Below are 15,274 nucleotides of genomic sequence, written 5' to 3' on the forward strand. Positions count from 1 at the left end.
ATTAATCATAACTGCAATTAATACATTTGGCAACTCATATACTATGAAGCGTTTGTTCTGTGGTATACCGTAGGGCTTTCAGATTTAGAAATGTCCTAATGTATGAGAAGAGGATCAATGTACAGTGAGGGAAAACGTGAATAGAATCAAAATATTTTTTTCTTTGTTCACTGTCCTCATAAGTCCTGCATCCTTTTAGTCCTCATTTTGAGTAGTTTTAATCCCTGTAGCTCTTGATCCAGTGTTACATTTTCCCTGCCAAACATTATCTCCTAACATAACATAACAGTGGATCTCTGTTTTATAATTTCTGCTGGCAATCTATTGGGTAGCACAACTGGAGGATACTAGAACCTGTTTGATCCAATTTGTTTATTGTAACTCTCCAAAGGTAGAGAAATAAATATCTCTAGGCTATGATATTTTTCAGTCAAAGATGCCTTGGTAGACACCCAGAGGAATGCAGTGCACTTGACTGCATTTATCTTTTGAAAGCCCTACACTGGGATATGCCAACTTAAGTTTCATGTCTCGCTAAACTGGCTTCCAGCATCACAACTCTGTGTTGGGTTCCTGTCTTGGGTGTGTGGTTAGGGTGGTTATGCCAGGGGGAGTGTTAAATGGCTTCAGGTTACAGCATTTCTGATCTTGTTTTTGGAATTGAGACATTCCCCCCACCCCTCCACTTTACATCTATAACAGCTCGAAACTCCCCTAGCCAATGTAAACCGCCTTCACTGCAAACAGAAGTTCCCTTGATCTGATCTGATCTGAACTTAATGGCTGGCTTTTTTTTGTTTTAAGTGCTTTTTTCTGGAAGTACACACCATCTACTGCTAGCACAGAATCTCTTGCATGCTCTGCAAAAAACTGTTTAGGCCAGTAACTGAGAGAAGGTGTCATGTCTTCACAGGAAGTGCCCCTGAGGTGTTCAGTTGCTGAATAATGCCTCAGATTACACCTACATTAAAATCAGTCTTGTTACCTGAATTCCAGATTAATACTGTCACCTCTTATTTTATGTCCTATTTTAAAGTTAGGAAAATGGGTAACCATCCAGATTTCTAAAATTTCTACAGTAGAACAATTATTTGCCAACTTCACAGTGAAGCATGATATACATGGTGGCTCTTCTATTTTGTAAATCAGATCTATCAGATCTTGTTTTTAAGTATAAATGAAAAATAATGATAGCAGCTCGAAAACAGTTGCAAACAAATGGGGCTGACTCTCAAACAGCATCTGTGGCATCAGTTCAATTTGGTGATTAAATACCTGTCTACAATTTATGGGGAAAGTGCTCTCGTAGAATAATGTGAAATGTAATGTGACGAGCTGATTGAGGCAATATTTTGTTTCCTCTGTTGCTGTTCTAATGGTGAGAGCATATTTGGAGCCAAAATCACTAGAGCTGTCAATTGAGGGATTTCTGTAAGCCTTAAGATGCATAAAAACTTGATATTTTCAAACAAATTCCCCCCTTCCTTTTCTTCAACATTACTGAAGAGTTGCAGGAAATAGCACGAGACTCGGTGTGTGGTAGAAGGTTGATTTCTTTATTCCGGCAGCTGCAGGGGAGCCTGACCTGAGAAGTTTCCTCAGACAGTTTCCACAATTCTAAGTTACATTTGGTATTTTATGGGTTGTGTTCAAGGCAGAGAAGACCGTTCTTTCCTTCTTGATTGGTGCAAACAAGTTTACTAAGCAAATTGTAACTAATTAACAAGAGACATTTAAACTACGTACTACATAGACTTTATGAATGAATAACCTCTTGGTCAAGGATGCCAACACAGTAAGTTTTGTTAAACAACAAGATGTAGTGAAACAACAGAATACAGAGCCTTAGAGATAAGATATCTATATTTGAAATGAGAGAGAATCTATACTGTTTGAGGGAGGTTGTGTCAGCTTTAACCAGGTCCAAAGAGTAACAGAGAAACAGAGTCAGATATAAAATCTAGGAATGTGAAATGTATCTAGAAATATAAAATTTAGTTCTAGAAATATAAAATTGAGATCTCTTTCCTCCCCGCTGCTAGATGTGGTTTAGTGAATTTTGTGTGGAGTAAGTTTTGTTTTTGAATCATAATTAAGAATTAAGACACCCCCCACCCACTTTAACCAGTTGAAAAGTATATAATTTACTATTTGATTGCTTTATGTAAAATTGTAATATAGTTTGTAATTGGAACACCAGATAAATGAGATTCAAGCATTAAAATAATTCAGTCAAATCCCCAAACTAGTGTGATAGCTGCATCTGGTGCACTCCCAAACAAATTGGGCACATGCATGGAAAGTCTTGCCCGAGGAACCCCACAGCCTGCAGACAGCGGATTCAATTCACCACTGTACCTCTCACAGACTGGAACTAGCAGTCTCCACTGGTGGCACTGAATTGGTTGAACACTGGTGTAATTGTGTGGAATGGAGCTGGCTGTGGCAAACGCCACCTTGTGTATCACCGTGACATCAGTCAATGCGGTCGGAGCTGTGTGGCTGTATAAACTCTGCTTTGGATACTCAGGAAAAGCAATAAAGCAAGGGACAGAATGGCCTTCTTCTTGGAGCAGGTGTCTGTGGTTTTGGTTCTCCCATTTGAGTGTAACATTGTAGCTTTGCAATGAGTGTCTAGATCCAATACTGTGTACAATACTCTTCAGTAATGTTGTGTAGATCTGTATCCTTTGTAATTGTGCTGTGTTCCTATTTCGCACTAGACGCACTGCTTTTTCATAAGGAAATAGATTAAATTAGGATAAGCTGGAAGATGCACTTGACTGGTTGCTTGGGTGCGGACCTGCAGGCCAGTGGAAAGCCGCCAGATTCGTTTTAAAATGTCAGCATTTTTGTGAATGCAACGTTGTCATGTACTTAGACACTCCCTCCCTCCCCCCCCCCAAGCTTGTTTTACCTACAGTTTGACAAAAGGCACATCAGAAAAAAGGGATTTCAGGAAAGGGAGTTGAGAGGAACGCCCAGTCAGGCAGCAGCTCTTCATCCATCAGAGCAGAAACTGATCAATTATTTAGAGACCTGGACTGCCTTCACAAGCAGTAACCTGCATCCCGCTTCAGATGAGGTAAACTGACCCCATTCCAGCTCGTGTGTCTCAGCACTGCGGGATCCTGACATTCGTGGCATTTCGGTCAAGGCAAGAATCTGAGAGCTGCCCCGGTACAGCAGCAGGGCAAAGCACCCAGACCGAAAGGCAACAATTTTTGATTCTACTGAATGCGTTTCTTACCACAATGACAATAAGTCTTCCAATTGAAATGTTCTTGAGGTGAAATGATAGCCAGTCTCAACAAACTAAGACCAACGGATAGTCAAGGCTTGGAGAAGCAAAAAAAAAAGAAAAGAAACACAGACTCCTATCACATTGTTTGGTGAGATAAGGAGGGCCTATTCAGAAAGGGGTCTAGAGGCATTACACTGTTCCATACAATGTACAATATACACTTGAACACAGGGAGCTAACCAGAGACAGTGCTCTGAATAATAACTTTGATGACTGTGATTAATCATCCAGCCACTGAAATCGTGGCACTGTGCCTGAGTACGTGTTCAGGATTTCTGCTGAGCACTGCTATCAGGTGGCACCTGGGAATCAATGAGTTGGTGATCTCACAGACACTGAAGAAGCTTCCTGCTTATTAAACTTGCTGGCTGGTTCCAGAATGTAACGCTAAACCAAACTCCTTGGCGGAAGAGTTGCACACCTCCTGCTCCCCGAGTTTTCTTTTGTGAACCGTTGTGCAGGATTCTTCTTCACATCACTGCCTGGCTTGGCAGGGCTTGCTGGGCAATGTTTGTTTCGAAATCCAAGAATTCTACTGTTCTGCTTTGTCAGGGTCCACCGGATTCCTCTTCTGTGTGAAGTAATAGAATACTGAAGCTGGTTAGTAGAATTTACGGCTAATCGTGGTCAAGCCCCCTGTTTTTGGTCATTTGCAATGTAAATGAAGATGGCCTTATGAAAACAAGACCCTTTCCGCAATGGAGAATGGCAAACGTTGCTTTGATCAGGACATTTCTCCTAATAAGTGCAGCATATTGAGGTCTACTAAACCCACAAACTGTCGTACAACTTTAACACAAAGAGATTGGTCTTCATAGAAGGACATTGAGCAGATCATTATTGAGCAAGGTGGCAGGTGCAAAATGGGCATTCCAATTTCAGCAAATCGTCAAAGCATGTCCCGTCACATTCTTTTTCGTCTAACTGCCTTCTAACCACTTTCATTGCTCCCTCATGGTGACACAATTGCCCACCATGTTACACCTGCTATTTCTGAGCTGTTTTTTTTCTCTCTTCGTTCCCCTTTTCCCTTCTTGGCTGTCTATTAAGAGAGAGACAAGCCTTGAAATTGTGCTCCGTCTTCCCACAGGATGTAATGCTGTATTTTCTACAGATTGGTACAGGAGATGATTATGTAAGTGACTGACTTGCTGCACTGCCTCCCTCCCTGCTGTGTGTGTCTCTCTCTCTCTCTCTCTCTCTCTCACACTGCCTCCTGTACTTGTTAATGAGGGAGCAGCGGAGCTGACAGCCTCATCTGTATTCACGGATCACCGGGGGCTGCATGGGGGAGCGCTGCCACTCTGTCCGCCCCCGCCCCACCCCACTCATGTTCTATTGATGCACCCAGGGAGGGGAACTCAATCGCAGAGAGTGGTTCTCCTTGCGATGCTCACACGCAACTCCCCCCTCCACAGCTCAGTTCAGGGAGATTCCCCAACACAATAAGATGCAGAAACCCAGAACACTTGAGGGCAGCCTGGAGTCTGGTCACTGGACATGCTTCTCTCTTGCCTCACGATTCATATTCTATTCCAACACTTAATTATAAGGTCTTCAGGCTCCCTGAAGAATGTAGGTGGTAACAAATGTTTTGTCTTTGTTGTCACAACTTTGAAAAGATTGCTACAAATTTCCCTGATAACTTACGATTATAACTTAAGGCATATGGCATGGGAATTGAAAACATCAAGAAGAAATCCTGTAAACGTCTCATACTCCAGCTACAGTTGCGTGCCCTGACAATACTTGAATCTTGCACTAGTGTCCTGGAACTACAGATAAGCTAGCAGTGTCATGATCTAAATAAGGATTTAAATTTCCATTACTATTTAAAGTGTGTCTCAAGCAATCCATGAGATGTCACATTTTGGGCATGTTTGCCCAATTGGAATCTAAGCTGATGTTTCCAGTTCTTTCAGGTTTGTTGTGGTTCACTAGAGATCTATATTAATTTCTGGATTGCGCAAGTTGATGCAGGTCACCATTCCCAGTTCAGTTTGTGCCACTTCTTGATGACTGCCCAGGAGCCCAAAAAAAACAAATGCCTGAGCACTTCATAGGCTGTTTTGTAGTGAGTGTTTCTTTGGTATACCAAACCAAAGCAAACCTATTATCAGTGCAAGCTTTCCTTTCTAATATTGGTACTAAAGTGCATTCAAAAGACACGTTTCTTCTGAGAAAGTGAGAAGTTTAGACCTCTGGTGAGGTGAAAGAGGTATAACTGACATCACATTGTGTGGTGATGACTGTAATTATAATAGTAATATCTTTGCCTTGATATAGTGCTATTTATCTGAAGGATCCCATGGTGCTCCATACATACTAGTCCTTCCCTTAATCCACCACTGAAGTGCAGCAGCACACTATGCAATGGATATGGTGAACCTAAAGAACTGGATAAATAACCATGTGTCTCCACGTAATATAAGAAGTACAGTGAATGAATGAAAATGACCTTGTTCTGAATATGCTATACCGATTATGCAAACCGCAGCTTCAGTCTTTCAACACCTGATGTGTTTAAGGCCTTTTTGGTACCATGTTACAAGTGCTTTCACAGTGTAGTTATACGTTAGTTTTGAGGGGACACAATGTCAGTGTTGGTTCCAATAAATTCTTAATTTTAGACATGTTTACACTTGACCATTCATGTATTTTTGAGTTTGATTTCTGTGTAATGTGCATGTATTTTATTCTGTAGCCGAAAGGGTGAAAACTTCGGTCAGGCTCTATTTTAAGCAATAAATGTGATAGAATAATAATTTTGAATGCAGAGGTACACAGTAAGGATGGGCATGACTTCCTGTCAGCTGAGTAGGGTGTCAGTGCAATGGCGACCTCCACAGCAGATTGGTTATAGGGCTGCTTAACAGAGGATCACAATCACTGTTGTGTCAGAGGCTAGCTGCAAAATGTGGAATGGAGAATTGTATTGAGGTGTAGCAGAGTTTTTTTTTTACGTTTCCAAGACCAGTTGTACTTGACTTGGAGATAAGTGAATCTTGGCTATCTGCTTCATGAAAGACACTGTGACTATGTGATTGGTTAGAAAGGATTCCATACGTCAGTGTATTTACATATTATGTACACGTATCGTGAAAGTGATTTAGGTTTAGGTTGTGCAGTTTAGATATTTGTGTGTGTGTGTAAGTAAGACTAAGTGAGTGCAGGACAGCAGCTGCACAGGAGCCAAACCATAATGCACCATGACCCACATAACACCCCCCCAGGATAATAGTCTCTTCTAGCTTATAAATCAGACATTTTTGAAATGACAATTGCATTTCATGTTTAGCATTTGGAAATGCATTAAAAAAAAAAAAAAAAGTATCATCATAAGGTTTTCTGTAATATTCATATCTATTCACCCATGAGTTGCAAGGTGTTTTTATATACCTGTCTTGATGCACTGCCTGTGTTGAGTTCAGGTTTTCTTCTGGTTGGTGGTTCAAACACGGGTCATCTCCCTGTGTCTTCTGGGTGACTTTGCCTCTTTGCTGAACCAGAGGGCTCTGAGCCCCTGCCCTCCTGGCATTAGCGGGAGTTTGGCCGACTGTACTGAAGACTGCCTGTGAGGAGAGAAGCAGATCTGTATGAATCTAGAGATGAGGGGAGTTCATCTAAGTTCAACTTCCTCATATATGTGGTGAATTAGTGTTAGAACGGGATATTCACGAATAAAGCCAAGGAGTTTGTAAGATTGAGGGAGAGACGGGAGCTGACCAGAAACAAACAAAAAAGAGATTGGAGATGGAGAGTACTAGCTGTCAGAATTGTGTCTTAAATACTGCAGTGTTCCTGACTTTGACTTGTCATTGTAATCAGTTGAGCACTGTGTTTATAGTGATGGAGGGCTTTGTTTGATTGTTTTGTTTCAACTCTGATAAGGGTAAATGCCTTTTGATTAATGTTGTACAAGAGCCCGTTTACTGACAAATGCAGCATTACAAGGTAATCAGACTACACACAGTCTGTGCAGAGGCACTGCAGGATTTTGGGGCTTGAAGATTAGAGCTGGGACGATGGATTGATGCATCGAATCCTTTCAAAATCATTGATGGGCAAAATAAAGATCGGTGTAAGTTTTACTTGGAAACGGAGAGAGTGAGAGGTACAAATTTGGAAATGAGTTTGTTTCTGGTACTGGTATCCTATGCAGTTATAGTACTTCCTTAAAATAATACAAAAAATAACCAGTAGGTTGCTGAATAGACAGTAGGTTAGCAACTAAGGTTCTTAATTGAACTGCAATTTAAAAAAAAATATTGGATGTCTGGAATTTTTTCATGAAACAACCCAAACTCGAAAGTGAAATTTGTTGAGCTATTCATCTAATGGGGCTCCATTTCTTATAAATACAAAACTAATTAGCTTTGTCAGTGACCACTGGGCCTAAATGGCCCTAAAAGTGCCAGATCAAAGCAAGTCACCCACTTGATTATAGATGTAATGACACAAAACATCCATCCAGTGAGTATCGTCAAGGGGGCTGAATTCCAAAAAACTGATCTCTAACCTGGCTCTGGCCTATGAAATACTGTTTCAAAAGCTGAGAGAACCCCTTGTTTTGGTGGAAAAACAATCAATCACACTTTCCCAACCTGGCATCCTTGGCTCAGCACATGCTGAGCATTCCTGCAACTTCTGTGTCAAACAAGTGTTTTAATTATTTCATTTATGACATTGGAAAAAAAAAACATTTTCATTATTGTAATAAACTGTTAATCTTAACAATTTTCTGTTGATATACACCGATCAGCCATAACATTATGACCACCTGCCTAATATTGTGTAGGTCCCAAAACAGCCCTGACCCGTCGAGGCATGGACTCCACTAGACCTCTGAAGGTGTGCTGTGGTATCTGGCACCAAGACGTTAGCAGCAGATCCTTTAAGTCCTGTAAGTTGCGAGGTGGGGCCATGGATCGGACTTGTTTGTTCAGCACATCCCACAGATGCTCGATTGGATTGAGATCTGCGGAGTTTGGATGCCAAGTCAACACCTTGTCAACATTCATCAGACCAGGCCACCTCCTTCCCTTGCTCCGTGGTCCAGTTCTGATGCTCACGTGCCCATTGTAGGCGCTTTCGGCAGTGGATAGGGGTCAGCATGGGCACCCTGACTGGTCTGCGGCTATGCAGCCCCATATGCAACAAACTGCGATGCACTGTGTGTTCTGACACCTTTCTACCAGAACCAGCATTAACTTTTTCAGCAATTTGAGCTACAGTAGCTCGTCTGTTGGATTGGACAACACGGGCCAGCCTTCGCTCCCCACGTGCATCAATGAGCCTTGGATGCCCATGACCCTGTCGCCGGTTCACCGTTTTTCCTTACTTGGACCACTTTTGATAGGTACTGACCACTGCAGACCAGGAACACCCCACAAGAGCTGCAGTTTTTGAGATGCTCTGACCCAGTCATCTAGCCATCACAATTTGGCCCTTGTCAAATTCGCTCAGATCCTTACACTTGCCCATTTTTCCTGCTTTGAGTACAAAATGTTCACTTGCTGCCTAATATATCCCACCCACTGACAGGTGCCATGATAATGAGATAATCAGTGTTATTCACTTCACCTGTCAGTGGTCATAATGTTATGGCTGATTGGTGTATATGATACTATCTATCGATGCATCATACCCATTTGACTATGTCAAACTGTTTTCGTCCCAGCCCAAGTTAAGATTAAATCTTACACTGACAAGAACTTTATTTGATATATTTATAGGTGTAAAGTTCATAGAGATAGGTATTAATAAAGATCAAATTCCAGCTTGGGAAGCAGGATTGACACATTATTTTAATGACTATACAAGGCTCAAAGTCTGGAGATTGTGATGGCTGTTCAAGGCACTCCCAGGTGAAATGGCACACAGTGCTACTGAATTTGAATCATTATTACCTCTATTCCATTTGAAAGAGTTGATGTATATTGTTTGATATTTTTTAATTCACCTTGTTGTCATAGGCTTAGTTTGTTTTCTTCTTTGAAGTGTGTGTTTTCCATTATGGGCCACTGTGCCCAGGGAATGATATCCTACAAATTACAGCCATGCAATACATTTGGACTGGACATCTTTACTGCTTTTTAGGTACCACTCTTAACTAAAATAATAGAGGCTAATATAGCAAATATAGCAAATATAACAATCCAGCATAGAGGTACAATTCATTGTGTATCACTTACTGTCATTGTGAGGACATGCATAAACTTTGGTAATTTGTGGTGTTTGATCTGGCAACTACGAGCACAACGTAAATGCAAGTAATGCATTTGGTGATGAATGGATTTATGTTCATATCATGGTTTCTAAAACCTGTCCATCGTGTGCTTGGCTCCAAAACCTGAATGGCTTGGCGGGGCTCAAGCTTGGTATGGGATGTGCTGCTTTCTATGTGTTTTTAGAACAGTGTGGCTCAATCTAAGGTTCAAATAGATGTAGGCATACCAGTATCTGTGCTGTGCTTGTGTTGCCATGTGGCTAATGCAACTGAATTATGGGCATCCCAGGTTTGGATGCTCCCCCTCCCTGTTTTTATGTGCTTTAAATTTAGCTGACTCGTAGCGACGCCAGCTGGGAAGGACTGAAATCTAACAGCTGCAGGTTTAATCTCAGTGTCTGTTCCCTAATACATGGCTTAGCACTGAATCTGGACTTCACTGTTGAGTTTTTAAGCCAGCTTCCTTGCCTCTCTGCCCGATCTGATTACTTGGCAAGAACTACCGAAATCTCCCGGTTTTTCTGAATTAATGTTCCTGGTAGTGTTTTCAGGTCTTGGGTGAGATTGCAAGTCACACTTTTATTTGAATTTTAAAGAGTGTTTGAATGGCGGATTCATACATATCTGTGGTGTTACTAACTAGGCTAGGATATTTGATCTTTTTCATTGTGTTTTTTAGATTGCGTTTTGGTTTATCCTAGAACAATTTAAAATTCTGTTCTACGAGCTTGATTTTAAATACTATATGCAGGGGTAAATGAACAGTAAGACAATGGGATTTTGGACTTGCATATGTTTTAGAAATCGGGCATGAGTGAGGAGGCTGAACTTGTAGCCATGCATACAGCAATGCATATCGTCTCAATGAATCGGTACCGAGTAGGGAAGTATTTTTTTTCCATCCTTATTTGTATGGTAGCCATGTGCACACTACTTTTCTGTTTTAGAGTATTACAGTGACAGTACCTGATAGCATACCCCTGTTCCAGGGAATAAACTGTAGATGTCAACTTAAGTTTCCACTTGAATCATCTGCTGATAAAAACACAACATCTCAGCAGCAGGTACATTGTAGTCTAGTGGTTGACTAGTGGTTCCTCCACCTTGGAGGAAAATCAATCAATCAGTCAGTCAGTCTGTAATTACTACACAGTGTGTAATCCTTGCTAAATTCTGTCATGGGATCTGACAACGGAGACGCAAAGTGGAGGATTCGGAAGTCCTGATAGGATTTGTAAAGTTAGCAGGTTGAATGGAGAGCTCTCTTAGTCTCTTAATCCCCTTTGCTCTGTGGCAAACACAGGACAGGTGTAAAATGTGAAAGGCAGAACTGTCTAGCCTTCTTACTAAGCCTTGACATCTGCCTTATCTTGCAAGTGAATACATCGGTTGGTTCACTTTAACGTTCTTTCCTACTCTTCCTACAGGTGGGCAGACCAAATGTCCAATCCCTTCTAAGCAAGGAATCCCATTGACATAATAATGTCAGACACCGTAATGTTGCCCCCCTGCTAATACAAGTTTATGGGGATAAGCTGTATTTAGATTTATTTACTCAATTCAGAAACAAAAATGGCATGGGATTAACAAACAAATGTATTCCTCGCTGTGCAAAGATCTAAAAACGTATTTCCCTTGCAATTCGATCTGTGAATAGTATGAATTGTAACTCACAAACATCAAGTGGTACATTGGCAGCAGTGTGGAGTAGCTCTGGACTCTGGAGCTGAGGGTCATTCCCATCTCCTCCTCAAGGTCTGCCAGCACCACACCTGCTCCCTTGAGTGCCAAGACGAATGGCACAGAGTGACTGTGACCTGATTAGAGGGCAATACTATCCCAGTCAGACCTGTGATCCCCCTGGCAGAGACGGGTAATGGGCAGATAATGCACAGCTGAATGGAAATCGTTAAAGCTGTGTGTCAGCTTGACATTGTTGCTGTGGATGTGGCAGCTAAACTTTCCTTTCGTATTTCTATTTATTTTCCTCCCTCCTAAGCCTGCCTTCTCCTTAGCTGGTTTACCTGTCTCTGCCAAAGAGGCTTTTAGGAGAGTGTTTATAATTATAGACAGTCCAGATAGACAGTCCAGATCCAATCTTGCCATGCACTTAAAGGTTAGATCTCCATCTTATACTAATCTGATTGTGGAGGTATCAGGATATTATGTGCATTGCAGTTGTACTGGAAATGCCGTGGTACTTTTTTTCATTAGATAGTGCATTGCTGTGCAAATTACTTTTCTCTGAGCAGTTCAACTATAGACAATATTATAGAGTCGGCAGTGGAGTTAATTCCTTGATATAACAAACCCATAAACAGGCAGCAGATGGCTCAATTAAGGATTTTTGTATATATATAAACACACACACAGGAGAGACTTGACTTTTACAATTCAATTTTCGATATACAAACCCAAAAACACTGTCAGTGTCCATCCCCAGAACCTGGGGGAAGTGAATAAAACTGGGGAGCACTGAATGGGCAACCCCCTTACTTGCATGGCATCACTATCTTTATATGTTGTTAAACATTGATTTTGTTTTTTGCAGTGAAGTGGTGTTTTCTGGGCCTCCCCCCCACAGTGTAATCATACAGCCAAGTCATATCTACCTATACTCTGTTGCTTTATTCAGTAAATTAAATGTGTCAGAGCTTCTGGGAACAAGGTCTGCAGTGCTGACTTTTGCCTATTACAAAGCCAGAAAGACACTCGGACACTCACAGTAAATTGTGCAGTGAGATAAATCTGTTCTTGTGACTTCTTGAGAAATGCTAACTTGTTGCATTCCCGAAAATAAATATTGAAGCTTCAATAGACTCTTTCAGCTATGGCAAAATCTGCTGAACTTCAACAATCAATTGTTTGAGTGCCTAATGCTTATTCAGACAATCTTAATCACGGAAGATAAAGGAGTTTTCAGATACTGATGTGCCGTATCTTTCCACTGCTTGCATATTTGGTAAATCTTATTCTGGGGCACTGTGAATCGCTTTTTAAGTACCTTGCGAGTGTAATATGCCTTCAAAGAGAATAATACAAAGTAGTTTACCTATTTTTAACGATGCCCGTTTGGCTGCAACTCGGAAGAGCTCTAATTTGATATCCAAGCATTTAATTTACAAATCTGAAATGTGATTACATAGACAGCACACATCTATTACTTTTATTGGTTTCTTTGCAAATCCAATTGCATTCATGTCATTTTCCTTGAGGTATCTAGATTAAAACTCCTTGTCGCCGTTGTAGTGTCGCTTTGATAGTACATTAATCGTTCTGTCAGTTTCTCAGACATGTGCGGTGATATTCCTGCTCGATCTGCCTGTGTGTTCATCTGCTGTCTGTTCCCTAAATGGAGACCTAGTGCCTGTTATTTGAGTTTTAGCCTAGAGTTGAGGGCCTGTTATCTGGGTGTATACAGAAGCAGACCCTCCTAGACGTTGCATCTTGTGACCTGGTATCTAATTGTCTTATTGGACATTTGTATTCATGGCCAAACCACACCAAGCTCAAGTACAGACAGGGTGGGGGCACAGGTCTGTATTACAGATAGGGCTCAAGTCGCGGTTTAAATTAACTCTGGTAATCTGGCAGAATAATTGTTCCCTGTGGTGCCTGACAGGCAGATAGCATTGCCCCTTCTCTGTCTTTACTTTCTCATTCAACAGAATCTTTACAAATGTACATGATAAGTGGACAGGAAGATTTGTTTCCTCCACCTGGTCTGCTTTAGAGCTGTCCCCATCCCTGGTTAATGTGTGCAGGGTTCAGCCCTCCCCTCTGCCCACTTCCACCAGCCTGTTTCCCTCATGGCCACTTTGGCAGAGTCGCCGTGCCTGGCATCCATTCAGTTTGTTTATTAATAAGCCAAAGAAAGGGAGGAAACATGATAGGGTTTCAGGCAAGAGATGGTCTCTCATTTCCACCCATTGATTAACAGACTTTTATGGTGGGAAGGCAGTTTGCCATAGTCCATGTTTGAACAATGGCCGCACTGCATGACAATGCAGGCACTGTGTCCGAGGGCTGTAAGCCGACAAGCCCCTTAGCAATGCACTACTTAACCTTGAGTCTGGAATCGTGACTTTTTTTTCCCCCCCCACTTTCCGTTATGTATTTTTCCTCTCAAATGATGTGTCAGGAACAAGGTTTGAAATGGATGAGAAATGTTTTCTCGGCAGACCTTGAAGTGCACTTCTGTGAAAGCATAAAATACTGTAGGTCTCAATTTCCAATTTGCAATCAAAGCCACTACTAGAAATTGTCAGTTAAACACTCATCCCTCCTCTGCTCCGGCTTTTGTTTAATGTAACTCAATTTGTAAAGTGGCAGATGGTGTTTTGTGAGTGCAGAGGAGAAGAACATTTTAGCAGTGTCTTGACAAACTAAAGCAAGCAGTCAGCCATCTGCAGTTAGCCTGGTGATACAGGAGGAGTTCATAGACAGCCGGAGCAAAGGTTCAGCGGCACAACCCCCACAGAAACAGTACATGGCTTACCTGGTAGACACTTCTTAGTCCTTGATACTGTGTCACTTTACTAGCCAGGGCTGCAAGTGTACCAAAAAAAGACAACTGAGCAATAATGGCTTTTCATTATATATAAAAATACACAGTACATCTTGGGGGGAGGCCTTCATCCTGCATGATTGCTTAAAGGCATAAAGGCTGCTGATGTTGATGCTGGTATGTATGTGTGTTTGTGTTCAGACACATTATGTCAATTCAATTATTTTTCATAAATACATAGGCCTATTTCATAAATAATATATCTGAAGTTTCTATGTGTTCAGCTAACCGCTTTTCATTATCAGAATAAGCACATAAAGCGAGAGGGATTTAAAGCGTGTTATTCAGGGCCATTAAATCTTATGGTATTATAGGAGTGACCTTTGTCAAAATGGCCGCTGAGATGATGCTGTTGGATGATGAATCAATCTGTTTAAAATTCAATTACTTCCCAGGGAACCAAAGTACTATATATATATATATATACAGCTCTGGAAAAAATTGAGACTACTTAACATTGATTTCTGAACTTGGAGTGGTCTCTTAATTTTTTCCAGAGCTGTATATTTATTACATTTGTTATTTTTTTGGTATTTTTAAAATGGAACTTCAAGTAGATTGACAACTGCAAAGTGCCTGCAGCATACACGGGTAACACTGATGCACTTCTCTACTCTGTCCTGCAAGTGCTGCCCTCTAGAGCCAAGCAAGAGGACTGACATTGTCGGTCATATTGTACAATGAATATGGGATATTAATTACAACCTCATTTGTATTAATATATTTATTGACATTCAAAGTAATTTTCATGTAACATAGCAGTAATAAACATAGTGTCTCAGGTGATTTAATGGGCTTCATTTCCTGGGAGCTGAATTCCAATCTATCTTGACACTGAGAAAAAAAAGTCTTCCACAGAAACTCCATTCAACTGCCAAACTAAATATTTACCAAAGGAGTGCTGACATATATATATATATATATATATACACACACACATAGTACTGTGCAAAAGGTTTAGGCAGTTGTGAAAAAATGCTGTAAAGTAAGAATGCTTTCAAAAATAGACATGTTAATAGATTATATTTATCAATAACTACATGCAAAGTGAGTGAACACAAAATAAATCTAAATCAAATCCATATTTGGTGTGACCACCCTTTGCCTTCAAAACACCATCAGCTATTCTAGGTACACTTGCATAGAGTCAGGTTTTTTTTAGGCATACAGTCAG

At 41.0% G+C, this 15,274-nt stretch overlaps 1 protein-coding gene across 2 annotated transcripts in view; it reads left to right on the plus strand.

The window, feature by feature from the left end:
• csnk1g1 (casein kinase 1, gamma 1) overlaps positions 1–15,274 on the plus strand; it is a 64,172-nt gene that overhangs the window by 23,071 nt on the left and 25,827 nt on the right. The gene's annotated exons all lie outside the window — the stretch shown is intronic.

This window comes from Amia ocellicauda, chromosome 4, assembly GCF_036373705.1.
Source record: "Amia ocellicauda isolate fAmiCal2 chromosome 4, fAmiCal2.hap1, whole genome shotgun sequence".
Taxonomy (NCBI): domain Eukaryota; kingdom Metazoa; phylum Chordata; class Actinopteri; order Amiiformes; family Amiidae; genus Amia; species Amia ocellicauda.